This window comes from Neomonachus schauinslandi, chromosome 1, assembly GCF_002201575.2.
Source record: "Neomonachus schauinslandi chromosome 1, ASM220157v2, whole genome shotgun sequence".
Taxonomy (NCBI): Eukaryota; Metazoa; Chordata; class Mammalia; order Carnivora; family Phocidae; genus Neomonachus; species Neomonachus schauinslandi.
The window spans coordinates 31,026,858-31,041,464 of record NC_058403.1 but is presented as its reverse complement, the minus strand read 5'-3'; the positions used below and the strand labels follow the sequence as shown (position 1 = coordinate 31,041,464).

General features: G+C 35.9%; 1 protein-coding gene across 5 annotated transcripts in view; it reads left to right on the top strand.

Moving 5' to 3' along the window:
- ROBO1 (roundabout guidance receptor 1) overlaps window positions 1-14,607 on the top strand; it is a 967,818-nt gene that overhangs the window by 859,371 nt on the left and 93,840 nt on the right. The window lies entirely within an intron of this gene.

Genomic DNA, 14,607 nt, shown 5'->3' with positions numbered 1-14,607 from the left:
GTACGATCCATCCACAGAGGAGGAACACCCACCATCTTTTTTTTATTCCCTACAGGCCTGTGAAATAACAGACATTCAGTAAATATCTGTTGAATGAATTAATTGCATCTGCACTTGGCTAATTCTGATACAGATTTATTATTTGACGTTACATGAGCCCAAATGGATGCCACATTTGATGACCACAAGTTTTTGAATGTCAGACTCACGTCTTAAACTGACGTGTAGAAATGGTTCTTTCACCTCCTTTGTATCCATAATCCAGATGTTTTCCATTTTCATAATCCCTTTTCTTCATGATATCATACCGATTATTTCTCACTATGTCTCATCCAAGAACTCTCATTTTTTTTTTTTTCTTTTTAGGGACAGATTCTGTATTGTGGAATCTGAGAGACAAAATGACCTTTAAAAAACATTTTGCTTGTGAAAAAACTCCCCTATTTTGACAAGTATATAGAGTAAACAGGAATTTGGGCCCTAAACCACTTAGCTTGTTTCTGGGTCTGACATTAGCAACACTTGGCTCTGTCATCTTTTCTGAACACTGTCTCCTCTAAGACTATTGTGAAGAAAAAGGTGGCTTTTGAGGAGTGCTTCTCCTGTGGGCTTTCTATAAAAGAGCCTTGTGGGCTTTTTACAGTTAAAAAAAAAAGAAGAAGAAGAAAGAAGAAAGAATATTTTCTTTCTTTCTGTAAGCCATTATGTCCCACTTTAGGGTTTTTAGCTCAACCTCATAAAAACAAAAGAAAAAAAAAAGAAAAGATCAAGAACAAACATTGAATTTCTAAGGCCTAGACTACTTCTCTTTAATCTGAGTTAGACCTGAACTCCATGTAAGACTAAAACTGTAAGAAAAGGAAACCCCTTTACGTTTAGATAAAGCACAAATTTAAGAGATGTCAAATCTTCAAAAGCCCTCCAGAGGGAGTAAAAGGAGCCCAGAACTAAGACAAGGCATGAAAAGCTGTGTCTGTCTTTAGGCAGTTGTGACAGGGAGGCTGGTTGTCTATCACATTAGTCAAAGAGATATGTTTCACTTTATGTTTTAAAGTCCTTTACCTTGGGAGTCTGATGCTTTTATTAATAATAGCCATTCCTCTGTGTCTACAGTGGACATTGAAATCAAAACAGAATTTCTTCCTGCAATTTTATTTATTTTTTAATTTTTTTTTACCTTCCTGAAATTTTAAACTGAATCCAAAGCTAATTCAGCCTTAAGTTTTCCATATGGAATTCTTACTCCCTAAGCCCAGATTTCAATGGAAATTGGGTACAAATGATCATATCTGGAACCTACCTTAAGAATTTAGAATTAAGGGGCACCTGGGTGGCTCAGTCGTTAAGCATCTGCCTTCGGCTCAGGTCATGATCCCAGGGTCCTGGGATCGAGCCCCTCATCGGGCTCCCTGCTCCGCAGGAAGCCTGCTTCTCCCTCTCCCACTCCCCCTGCTTGTGTTCCCTCTCTCGCTGTGTCTCTCTCTGTCAAATAAATAAATATAATCTTAAAAAAAAAATTTAGAATTTTTTATTTCAACTGCATTGGGTTTTCTATAAACTTATGAAAGATCTGTATATTGGTGAGAATGTATTCTTTTATCCAAATATTAAAATAAAATTTGCATATTAATATCACTGTTAAAATATCTTTAACATTCTAGGATAGTATGCATAATATGCCAAAGAAAGTAACATGATTCCCAACTACAGAAGATAACTAAGGGGAAAAAAAAGGAAACTTGAGAAGTTGTATTTTTTTTCTTCATTTGAGATTGAATACAGAAAAATACTACTTACTACAAGAGAAACTAATTTGAAATGAATCCATTTGATAGCAGGAAACCATTATAATAAATTCAGTAGTGTATTAATTTGTATTTTATTTGTGGCTCATTTTTAAAAGGAACTACTAGAGTCAGTATGGGCTCAAATAATCTTCCTTTCCTTCACCCCTCATACAAGAAATACTTAATTTTGGAGTTGATGTTGGGCAACGAAACTCTATGCTCCAGGTAGAAGTTACCGGGAAAAAAACACTCTTCAGTGAGGGTGCCCATTGGATTTTCATCCCCAGTACAGACATGATTAGTTCTAATATTTAAAAAATAAATTTGATTTGAAAATTACTTCTTTTTTTCCGTTTTTTTTTTTTTTTTTTCCTTGAAATCCCAATTCTGCTTTCTTGGAGACTCTACCTGTACATTTTTCTTTCAATATTCCTTCTAAGGATTTTCTTATTTTTTGTACTTGTGTAGTCTTCACAGTGATTAGCATCATACTGGACATAGAGTAGGCACATTATTTAATAAATACTTGTTAATTTGAAATATGAATATGGATTCCAACCTTCTGCTTGAGTGGTAAAAATATCATAGGGACATCCTAAGGGAAATTCAAGCATCTTCTGGTGGCTTTGATTCTGAATGTCAGTAGTAGGTTCTGTGGGATCAAAGTTGAAGAGACTGCCATCTTATGATGGCTGCCTACTGGTCTGTGTTTGAAAGGGACTAGAGCCAAAGGTAGAACTAGACAGGGTGTCCTAAACTTATCTGAAGTTTGTTTATCTGAATGTATCTGAATTTACATATCTATACTTATCTGAAACTTATTAAATATGCCAATTATCTGGGATGCCCCTGGAGAACCTGATTTAAGAATCTGGGTCTGAACATAGAAATTTAATTTGTTTTTATGTTTTATTTTTGTTTTTAAAGAGTAAGCCCCATGTAGTCTCCGCACTCAGTGTGGAATCTGCTTGAAATTCTCTCTCTCTCTTCCTCTGCCCCTCCTACTTGTGCTCTTTCTCTCTCTCTCTCAAATAAATAAATCTTTAAAAAAATTAAATAAAGTAAGAAGCTCCATGGCCAACGTGGGGCTTGAACTCACAACCCCACGATCAATAGTTGCATGCTCCACTGACTGATTCAGCCAAGTGCCCCTTTATTTTTTATTTTAAACAAGCAAGTTCATGAATCCCTGGGGTGAGAACTTACTTGAACTATAGAAAGAATAAAGGACTTTAAAATTTTTCTTTAGAGTTTGGGTATTATCAGAGCTGGAAGAAATCTATTACAAAGAATTATATAGCTAAGAACATAGACATTAGAGTCAGAATTTAGTTGAATCTTGTTTCTGTCATTGACTAACTTTGTGACATAGAAAAGGTGATTTAAACTTCTTGAACCTCAGTTGCCTCACGTGTAAAACGGGTATTTACCCATTTACTCAGAGCTTTTATAAGGATTAAATTAAATTTTGTATATAAAAAAAGTTTAACATATTGTCTGTTACAGAGTAAATGTTTCATAACTAAGGAGTATTGTATTCATTTTAGTGTTATTATTGACAGCTTTATTGCTTAATTTTTAATAATTATTGGCTATTTAGTAAGAAAATGGTATGGTTCAGGTAATTCTAGACAGATAGGGTTGTTCTTTCTCTGCTGTTGTAAATGAGAAATGTGAACTACTAATATAGTCATGATAATTTATGATCCAAAAATTATTCAAAACTCTTCTCAAATATAAAGTTTCACATTTTCATTACAAAAGAAACTTTACTAGTTTTCATAGTAAATGTGTTGGGTGTGTGTGTGTGTGCTGTCAAAGCCCTAGTGCTAGACTTACATTGAAGTTTTGCAAAATAACTAGATAAATTAATGAAAATAATAAAGATTTGGGAACAGAAATGATCAAAAAGATTACCTTTTATGTTCAGTGGAGTGTTATTGTTATGGAAAAACATTCAGCAGAGGGTATTTGACCCCAATTCTGATTCTGTTGCCTTGAAGAGTGGCTGTTTTGCAATCATTTTGATTCTTAGTACCTCAGGTTACCTTTCCTTAAAATAGGGTGTTTCCAGGTAATTCTAAGACTGGTAAGATGATCCATGAGCAGATATCCTCAAAAACTGTTTATTCTCCTTTATGACCACTTGGAAGCTTCAATTAATCAGTCCACGCCATGAGTAAAATTTGAGGTCATACCCTGTTATTAGCAAGTAACTGCACTTCTAAAACCTACACCACATATATATCTCATGTGACATTGGATGGATTACTTCTTGGGCAGCCAAACGCAAAGCCATTGAGCCAAATCAAAATACTGATTATTTATAACACAGCAGATTTTATTTTACTCTGAAAAAAGGAAAATTGTAATAAAATTTGGCAATGTTAAGACATTTTTGATTAAAAATGTGTGCATCCTGGGCTCTGTAAATATTTAGGCAATTCTTCAAAAAGAATATCCAGAGTCCTTTAACTTGCATGTCAGTTTTGGGGTATCATTGAAACTGAATGAGACTCAAAGGCTCTGCAGTACTTCGACCTATTGAAAAATAATTAATTTTGATTACATGACCAATAAAAAATGTTGAAATAATGTTGTTTGGAATGATTACAACAGAAAAGTCTTTCTGCTTAAACCCCCAGTTAACTTGAAAATTCAGTTAACATAACTTAACATTCTATTATTCTCTGGAATAACTTTTTTTAAGATTTTTTTTTTAAGATTTTATTTATTTATTTGCAAGAGAGAGAATGAGAGACAGAGAGCACGAGAGGGAGGAGGGTCAGAGGGAGAAGCAGACTCCCCGCTGAGCAGGGAGCCTGACGTGGGACTCGATCCCGGGACTCCAGGATCATGACCTGAGCCGAAGGCAGTTGCTTAACTGACTGAGCCACCCAGGCGCTCCCTTTTTTAAATATTTTATTTATTTATTTATTTGAGAGAGAGAAAGAAAGAGAGTGTAGAGAGGGCAGAGGGGGAGGTAGAAGATCTCAAGCCAACTCTGCGTTGAGTGTGGACCGCGAAGTAGGGCTCGATCTTACAACCCTGAGATCATGACCTGAGCTGAAACCAAGAGTTGGATGCTTAACCCACTGAGCCATCTAGTCTCCCTTCTCTGGAGCAATTTAAGTTTTGTTACCTATAAATTTAAACCATCAATGTTACTATATTTATACTTAATGTGTCTCTGCCCTTGTTTACTCTCCATGCAAGTAACATCTCCACATCTCCTCAAGAATTCTCTTTGTGAACCTAAAATACACACAAAAAATCAGGCATCTTTTTAATGTCATCTCACTTTTGATTGATTACATTGTCAGTGTCTCAATTTGGCAAGTGTTAGGATTGCTGGCTCTGTGTTGGGTAGGAATGAATTCTCTTCTGAACTTGTGTTTAACATTGTATGGTGACCCTGTCTTTTAAGGCGCAAGATATATACTGTGGTATTTATACCATTTTATAGGTTGTGACATACCTATAAAATAGAAAATCTAACCAGAACAAAATAGATGCATAGAGGCTCCCTGCCAGGTTTTTAAACAGTGTGCCATTGAAACTGCTAGAATTTATGCCTCTGCTTGGTGTTCTGAGAATGATCACAGGTTTGTTTCATATTATTTTATTATTGTAATCTCAACCTATTAGACCTTTATTAGATGTTTGCCAGGTGGACCTTGAAGTCCTTCTTAGAATCACATGATAGCTAACCTAAATTTTTTACTGATTTTTATTTGTGAACCAACTCATGGTTAATTTAAAAAGTGAAGGTTTTTTTGTTTTGTTTTGGTTTGGTCTGGTTGAAGTTAGACTATAGGAAAAGCATGGTGGAGGCAACTTCAAAGCACTAAATGAAAAATAAAGGAAGAAAAATAATTTTATTTACTGTTGTATTAATAACAAACACTTTGAAATGAGTAATTATGCATCTATGATGATGGTCATGTTGATAGCTTTTTAAATCATTCCACTTTTGAGGAGTGCCATCCAGAAAGAAAGATGGAGCATGAGGCCATAGAGAGTTTAGTTTAAACTCTTGAATTTCTCCTGTTCCCAAGTCTATGTGCTACTTCTAAGAGGTTGTATGATTCTTTGCTTCAGTGATCCTCATTGCTTAAACCAGGCAAACTTGAGGGCATTATTAATTTTTCTACTCCCTTTGCAACTTTACAGAGAAAGCAGCTCTTATTACTGTCACAATTTTATTTCCAAAGTGAATTTGTGACTGCCACCAGAATGATCATGTTCTCGTCACTGTGTCTGTCACAGGAAACCAGACTGAAAACAGACTTCCATACCCCATCCATTCCCCGAGCCATCACATTTTATCTTTGCGGAGTTGAACCATTAAGAAAATCTAATCCCACTTTTGTTTGTCTCTCTTACAATAGGAACTAAAAAGACATTTAGTCTTCCCATTTCCCTCAGCCCTGAGTGCTGGGCCAGTCTGACACAGGAAGCTGGACATTTAGATCTTAGTTCACACTTCACTGCACTCCTCTGCAGGCCACTCTTAGAGACCAGTTATTCTTTGAAGCTTAAAAAACAGTTGCTTTTCTGCCTTTTCAGCAACAGCTCTGTTAAAAGAAAAGGCAGATACCAAACATCTCTAAACCAGGTGAAGCTCTGTTACCAGACGAGTGGGATTTCTATGAAATCCCAGCCCTTTTCTGATAAGTGTGTGTCCATTTTTCTTCCTCTGATGTGAAATTTCTCCATTTTCTCTATTTCATCACCTGTTTTTTTTTTTAATTGTAAAATATGGTCTGATGAATGATGTTGCTATCTCTTTAAATTTATTGTTGGCATACAATAGGAATTGTTCAAATGAATCATCAAAAGGATGTGCATTCTCTTCTGTCCCGAAGAATTGTTATTTTGTCTGGTGCTTCCCATAAGTATTTATGCCTACTATATGATGAAGGAACGGAGTACTTCCTCATTAGGATTGATTAGCCACTGACAGCTTCTGGAAGGCTGAGCCTTAAAGTCTGAGATTGACGTGAGACCAAGGAGACACAAAGGCAGAAAAAAAAAAAGACCCGCACTGTCTTTTGGCTGACTTAATTGCTGCTAATGGGATGTTTCCTAGAGCCTCTCTCCTTGCTGCTAGCGAACCACATGCTTCAAACAAGCAGCTTTGCGGAAATACCTCAGGCACGACAGTTTATGATTGGCCCCACTTAATGTCCCAATGAACTAGGAGTTGAATAGCAGTTATAACTTTCAGTGAGACAAGACACAGCTGTCGGAGGCTTGTCGAAGCTTTTGGGTTTCTACAAACCCTGAGTGTGAATATTTATTCACAGGAAATAATACTGATGCAGTTAACATGGGAGCAGACTAGGAGGTGGACACTGAATTCTCTCATATTCTCTGCATCAGTGGAAAGCAGGACAACCCACAGATACATACCAGTAGATAGCCTGGGTGGTGGGGGTCATGCTCTACTCTTGCACTTCTCCCATGTCAACCGTCACAAAATCCTACTTATTTTTGCCTTTTAAATATTTTCTTAACTCTCCCACCACCTCTCTAACCCTTGCCTCACTGCTTTTAGTCAGGCTTCTGTCGTCTGTCAATCTCTATCCAATTTCCTTGCCTCCATCTTGTCCGATAGAACCCATTCTCCACACAGCAGGTTCATTTCCCTAAAACACAAATCTGAACATCATACCCCATCTCTCCGGGGTAAGATCCAGAATACTTAACAGTGCTTCTCCTGGCCACTCAGTCACCTCTCACTGCTCCCTTTAGTACTGTACCACTGTATTGTTTATATGCATTTTCTTCATGCACGTACCCCCATGTCGCTTACCTCTGGGCTTTTCTTTATGTTGGTCCCTTGGTCTAAAATGCCCTGTCCCCCACCTGCCCTATCTTCTACTTGCTAATGACTCCTTCCGAGACTCAACTCAGGTGAGCATCCTCAAGGAAGCTTGGCACACTGTCCTCACCCAAGCGCAGCTTAGGGATTCCCCCATTCGCGTATCCCTTGGATGCTATTTACTTAATGTCTGCCCCACTTCACTCTGAGTTCCTTAGAAGAACACTTTGTTTGCTTTGCCTTCTCAGTCTTTGGGGCATCATTGGTGCTCAGGTAACATTTTCTGTGTGGGTGAATTAAGGGCTGCCCTGATACGTACCAACTGTGAGATCCTGGGCGAGTCACTCAACTTGTCTGAATTTCAGGGTTCTCATCTGTTGAAAAATAAATGCACATGTAATGTAAACATCAGTGAGCTGATAGGAAATAGAATAAGATAACACAATATTTATATTCTCATAAAAGTGGTTTGAGGATTATGAAGTGCTTATGCAAGAGCAATTGTCGTTATGATTATTTTTCTCATCAACTCCTTCCAAAACAATTAAAAATTCATCAGATTCTCAGTAATATTTATTTTGTCCATAGAAATTTGAGTGTTTTGGTTGCTGATTAATATAGTTTGGTCAGTGTTTTCTTTTTCTGCAAAGATAATTTTCTATGGCTCCTTAATATTGAGATCTATCTTTGAAAATTGGTCCTTAATATTTCCTTGGAAAGTCTTTAGGGAGACATCTTTTCTTTTTGTTTTCCTGCTCCTGTTAGGAAATATTCCATAGAGTAGAATTAATAGCACATTCTTTTCTGACAGACACTCACTTGGATTTAAATGCTGAATGTACAAGCTATTAAATCTTTGATTCTCGACTTTCTTATTAGTCAAATGGGGGTGAAATGTCTCCCTCATAGGTTTGCTGTGGGGATTAAATGAGCTAATAAATATGAAATGCTTAGAACATTGTGTGAAGCATTATTTTTTTTTAAAGATTTTATTTATTTATTTGACAGAGAGACAGTGAGAGAGGGACCACAAGCAGGGGGAGCGGGAGAGGGAGAAGCAGGCTCCCCGTGGAGCAGGGAGCCCAGTGCGGGACTCGATCCCAGGACCCCGGGATCATGACCTGAGCTGAAGGCAGACGCTTAACGACTGAGCTATCCAGGTGTCCCTGTGTGAAGCATTTAAATGCTCAATAAAAATAGAAGGAATGAAGGTGATATGAAGAAGGAGGATGAGGAGGAGGTCACTTCAGTGATATATCTTTGTATGTGTCAGAATCAAAAATTCATGTAGCTTCAGTGCTCTCAGCTGCCTATCACTAGCTTTATAAAAGGGTTAAGATCTGAGTCACAAGTGCATTTCCTAAAATATTTTACATAGTGACACAATAAACACTTTTCAATAAACAATGACTATCAAGGTGGTTAAAAAATGTTACTTTTGGGGAGTGTCTGGGTGGCTCAGTGAGTTGAGTGTCTGATTCATGATTTCGGCTCAGGTCATGATCTCATGGATTGTGAGATCGAACCCCACATCAGGCTCTGCACTCACCGGCGAGTCCGCTTGGTATTCTCTCTCTCTCTTTTTCTCTCTCTCTCCCTCTCCCTCTGCCCCTCCCCACCTCCATCTGTCTCTCTTTCTGTCTCTCTCTTCCTCCCTCCCTCCCTCTAAAAATAAATAAATAAATCTTTAGAAAATGTTAATTTTTATTCTAGTTGCTTTAAGCAACAATGGGCAAGTGAAGTATAATACAAAAAAAAATTCTGCATTTTGTTAAAAATACCTTTCATTTGTTTTAATTATGTGTATTTGATAAGTATTTGAGACCCAAATAATCAGTTTGGCTTTTTTGATTAAACAGATCCATAATTAACAAGATACCCTTAGATCTTTAAAATAGTTATTATCACTCCTAGTATGTTCAGTGCTGCTGAATTTCTTGATAGAACAGTTAATATTGAAAACCTTCACTGTTCCTCCCATAAATATAATCCATATATTGGAACAATTAAATTAACTAGATTTAAAAAACTGGCTAGATGGTCTCTGCTAATAACTTTCATACGATCTAAAACTATAATAGTCTTGACGATAGATCAGAAATCATAATCCATTAAAGGAAATGCACCTTTGCATGCATTTGTGCGTTTCACCATTTTCTGAGTGCGAAATAGCAACTTTGAAGATAACCAAGCCACACGTTAATCTCACACAATGTAACATATTGTGTGTGTGTGTGACATTTTTTTAATGGACCAGTAAATAATTTTTTCAGAATGTAAAATTAAAATGTAGGTAAAAGTAAAGCAATATAGCTTTCTCTGGATTTTATTGCCAGTAGTAGGGGATAAACTTTAATAAACTTGCATTCAAAAGCAAATTCTGGGGGAAAAGGGTAGTTTGTAAATTTGTGGTTTCCTTAAATAGGGTTCACTATGTTTGGCTTTCTATCAGCATAGGAGATCTTTGTGCAAGAGTCGTGTGACTTTTTAGAGCTCCTATGATATCTAGGCATAAAGGAAGTAATGAGAAAAAAAACTGGGTCCTTCAGTCCTAAATTTCCCTTCTTTGATGTAGACTTCATTTAAAACATTTGTTGGAACTGTTTGCTTAAATTGCTGATTTCAGAAAAGCCGCCGTATAATAGTACATTGTTTCTGCCCATTAACGTGGTTATTTGAGTCAAAGCCCAAACTAATGGTGTCAGGGGGCCTTTTTGCAGGTTCAGGTTAGGTTTATGATAATCCAAGATCCTGGTTAAGAACTGTGAGTTCATCAACATTTTGATGAAACACATATTATAAGACCCCCAAAGCTTTACTTGATGACTTTGAGAACCTTGATATGTGTGTGCCATGTTTGCCAGACTCTGATGAGGTATGTAGCAGACGGGTTCTTTGGGGAATGATTCTTTCTGCAGTAAATAGTACTTCAGGGCTTGGGGAACATTTTATGTGTGTACATACACACACACACACACACATATGAAGCACATATGTCATTATATAACATATATATAAAACACACACACATCACAATGTTAAATTTATTTACCATCTCCAGTACATATGTATTGTTCCTTTTACTGCTTAAGTCAAAAGTCTTACTCAAAATGCCTCCCTTCTAGGATCTGTCATGGTATTTTTGTGATTTGTTGTTGTTGTTTGTTTTGTGGTTAAAATAATGATTTAAAAAACCCATAGAAGATTTGAGGGGCTGATGAGAAAAAGAGATTTGTGATTGTAAAACACAATCCCACGAAAGACAATGTGTGAGTAGAGACTTTTAAAGAATCAGTGTTGCCAGTTGAGCTCTTTGTGAACAGGCTGAAAGTAAAATGCCATCAGCCAAGGGCTTTAATGAAGTCCCACTACAGAATTTAACAAGAGACTGATTTGTAAGAATGGCTCTCTCGCCTAGCTGTTCTGATCCAGCGGCAAAATAGGATGCCGAGCTCTACTCCTGCTGGTTTTTTTATGCTGTTGGATTTGACTGAGACCCAGCAGCATTATGGCCTATGATTCCTTTCCTTTTTTTTTTTTTTTTTTTTTTTTTTTTGTAGGAAGGATAAAGTAAAGAACTTCTTGTGTTCTCATAGCCTTCCAGAAATAACCATTTTAACCCTAATGACTGTGGAAGATGTGACGTTCTCTTAGATTTCTTTCATTTATTCAGGAAGGTTTTGGATTGCTTTCAGTCATTTCAAACAAACTGATGTAAAATCTTAAACATTAACCTAAAGGAAAAGCAGTCACCACATGGCCTTCCTACGGAGAATTTGAAACACTCTCTTAATGTGTGTGCCAAGTGCATATTTGAGGAAATAAGTACAGCAGTCAGCTTCAAGAAATAATGGATACGTAAGACGATTCTGTGACAAATAATGAGACAGCCCCACACTAGTAAATAGCACATCCTGGGCCTTCCATTATCTTCTGAGCTTTCCTGTGATTTATTCATCTACATATCAGTTGGTGAGGTTGTCTCGTCACCCAGTTATAGATGTAAAACTTAGTGACTCTCTTTAGCAACCTACATTCTGAAATAATGGCAGCATCAATTTGGAAATATGTAATAGAGTTGTGTGAATCTATACCATCTGAATTGCTCACTCTGAGAATGAAGTTTAGAGAAATAGTTGTTTGCTCTAGTCATTGAGGGGTAGCTCATTTTACAACATTAGATTCATTGCTAACAATCTCACGTAACTTTAAGACATGGAATTATTGTATGATATTGCATGTGATGTTGTGTATCACTTAATGTTAAGTATTTAATTGTAAGTCAACTCACATTGATACAGTCTCTTTTATCCAGAGCTGTTAGGACATAAAGTGTTTGAGATAATGCTTCTTTAAAAGAGAATAGTCATAAAGAGAGTAATTGTAGACTATTTGACACTAAGGGCACCTTTTTAAAAAATGATGAACCCAATGATAAATTACATATGCGAGATAATTGAAAATTTGACTTTTTATGCATTTGTATGAATTGATTTTTTTATTATTTGGTATATATCAAATATTTTATAGGTATATACAGTGTTAATTATGCTGAACAGTATTCATTCTTGTAGATTCACAAATCATTTCAGCATATTCCAAACATCAGGGTTATCATTAGAATCATTACACTTTACAATTATATGGCAGCTGGTGTCCTTTAAATCTTACTTCAATAATTTGAACATACAATAGGCTTCTTTTTGTTTTATTGTTTTTAAGGATTTGTATAAATTGGAAGTTACTACTTTATAATATCATGCCCAGAGTTTGCAAAACTGATTGAAATACCATGAGCACTTTAAATTTGCTTTTAAACTATCATTCTCAGGACTTGATAAGTAATGTGCCAGTATAAACACACCTGTAGAGAATACTAAAATAGGTATAAGACAAATTACAGCTGAGTTATTGCTTTATAACAGATTTATGAGGGTAGGAAAATCCATAAATGGTTGTTAAAGTGAGCTTTAGCTGTAGGACATTTATTTTGTGTGGTCGATATTATTAGGAGAGAATTTAGAGCATTGCACAATTAAAGCTCATAGATACTGCCATTTTACAAAGGTGCTTTTAAAGTTAACTTTGTGGATGGTGGAATAGCCATTTCAGTGTACTTTTAGGTCATTAGTAAAGAGATGAGGTGTCCTCTTAGGTTCTTCCTTAGGCTTTTTATTCCCCTAAAATGTACTAAATTACTAAATATAATTGATAATAAGTAATTTTGCCCTGATTTTAAGTTTCTTGGGAATAAATATTAAATTATATAATTTCTGTGCCTGATTGAAGAGATTTTGAATGTTAGACATGGATGGAGACTTAGAAATCATTTACTTTAGCTCTGTTTTACAGAGAAGGAAACTGAGGTCAGAGATGTCTTGACATCCTATAGCAAACTGTGAACATGTACATTTGATGCTTGACTACATACATTTGACATTTATAGTGGTCGTCCTAAAAGACTGCATCACATTGCTTTTCAGAGATGGAATTGGCTGTTTTGACATTCATTGATTTTCCATGAGAATGTAAAATATAACATGATTTGTTTCCTCCTCAAAACCTTTTTATATGTGTGAACCCTGCTCACATGTGAGAAGAGTAATTATATGTCCATGTTAATTTAATATACTAATACATGAATTGTGCATTTAAATAATTTTGAACTGGAGTGCAGTTGACATATGACATAACTATTATTGCCATGCTGTACATTATAGCCCTATGACTTATTTATCTTTTGGAAATTTGGACCTTTTGACCCCCTTCACCTTTTTCTCCTACCCCTTACCCTTGCCTCAGGCAAATACCAATCTATTTTCTGTGTTTATAAGCTTGGTATTTTTTGTTGCATGTTTGTTTGTTTTAAATTCTACATATAAGTAAGATCATAGAGTATTTGTCTTGCTTTCTCTGACTTATTTCACTTTGCATAATGCCCTCAAGGTCCATCTATGGTATCTCACATGGCAGGATATCCTTTTTTTTTTTTTTTAAATGGCTGAATAATACTCCATTGTATATATACCACAATTTATCTATTCATGTTGGTCACTTAGGTTGTTTCCATATCATGGCTATTGTAAATAATGCTGCCAGTGAACACGGGGATGCATATATATTTTTGACTTAGTGTTTTTGTTTTCTTTGGGTAAATGCCCAGAAGTGATATTGCTGGATCGTAGGGTAGTTCTACTTTTAATTTTTTGAGGAAACTACATATTGTTTGGCATAGTGGCTGTACCAATTTACATTCCCACCAACAGTGCCCAAGGGTTCCCTTTTCTTTACATCCTCGCCAACACTTGTTATTTCTTGTCTTTTAGGGTAATAGCCATTTTAACAGGATGAGGTGATATCTCATTTTGATTTGGATTTGCGTTTCCCTGATGATGAGTGACATTGAGTATCTTTTCAGGTGTCTGTTTGCCATCTGTAGGTCTTTTGAAAAATGTCTGTTCTGATCTTCTGTCCATTTTTTAATTAGATTTTTTTTTCTATTGAGTTGTATAAATTCTTTATATAGTTTAGAAATTAACCCCTTATCAAGTATATGATTTGCAAATATTCCCCTCCACCCTTCAGTAGTTGCTTTTTCATTTTTCGATGATTTCCTTTGTAAATAATTTCTTATCAAAAGTTATTTGGTGTAGGCCATGGGGCCAAAACAGAACCAAAATTACATTAGAATAAGGTTTATTAACTCTTTTAACACAGAAGTCATAAAATGTAGTAAAAAGAGGAAGGATTTTAAGAGCTGGACAGACCTGAATTTCAGTCCTCCATTTCTTACCTGATGTATGACCTTTAAAAAGTTACTTAATCTTAAAAAAAAAAAAAAGGAAAGAAAGGTACTTAATCTTCACTTCCCTCCCTTTGCAAAATGGCATATTGGACATACCCTACAGAGTTGCTAGGAGAGTTTCTAGTGTATGAACTAACACGTAGTTCGCTAACTGATGGCTCTTTATTTAACTGAGATGTAGAAAGGTT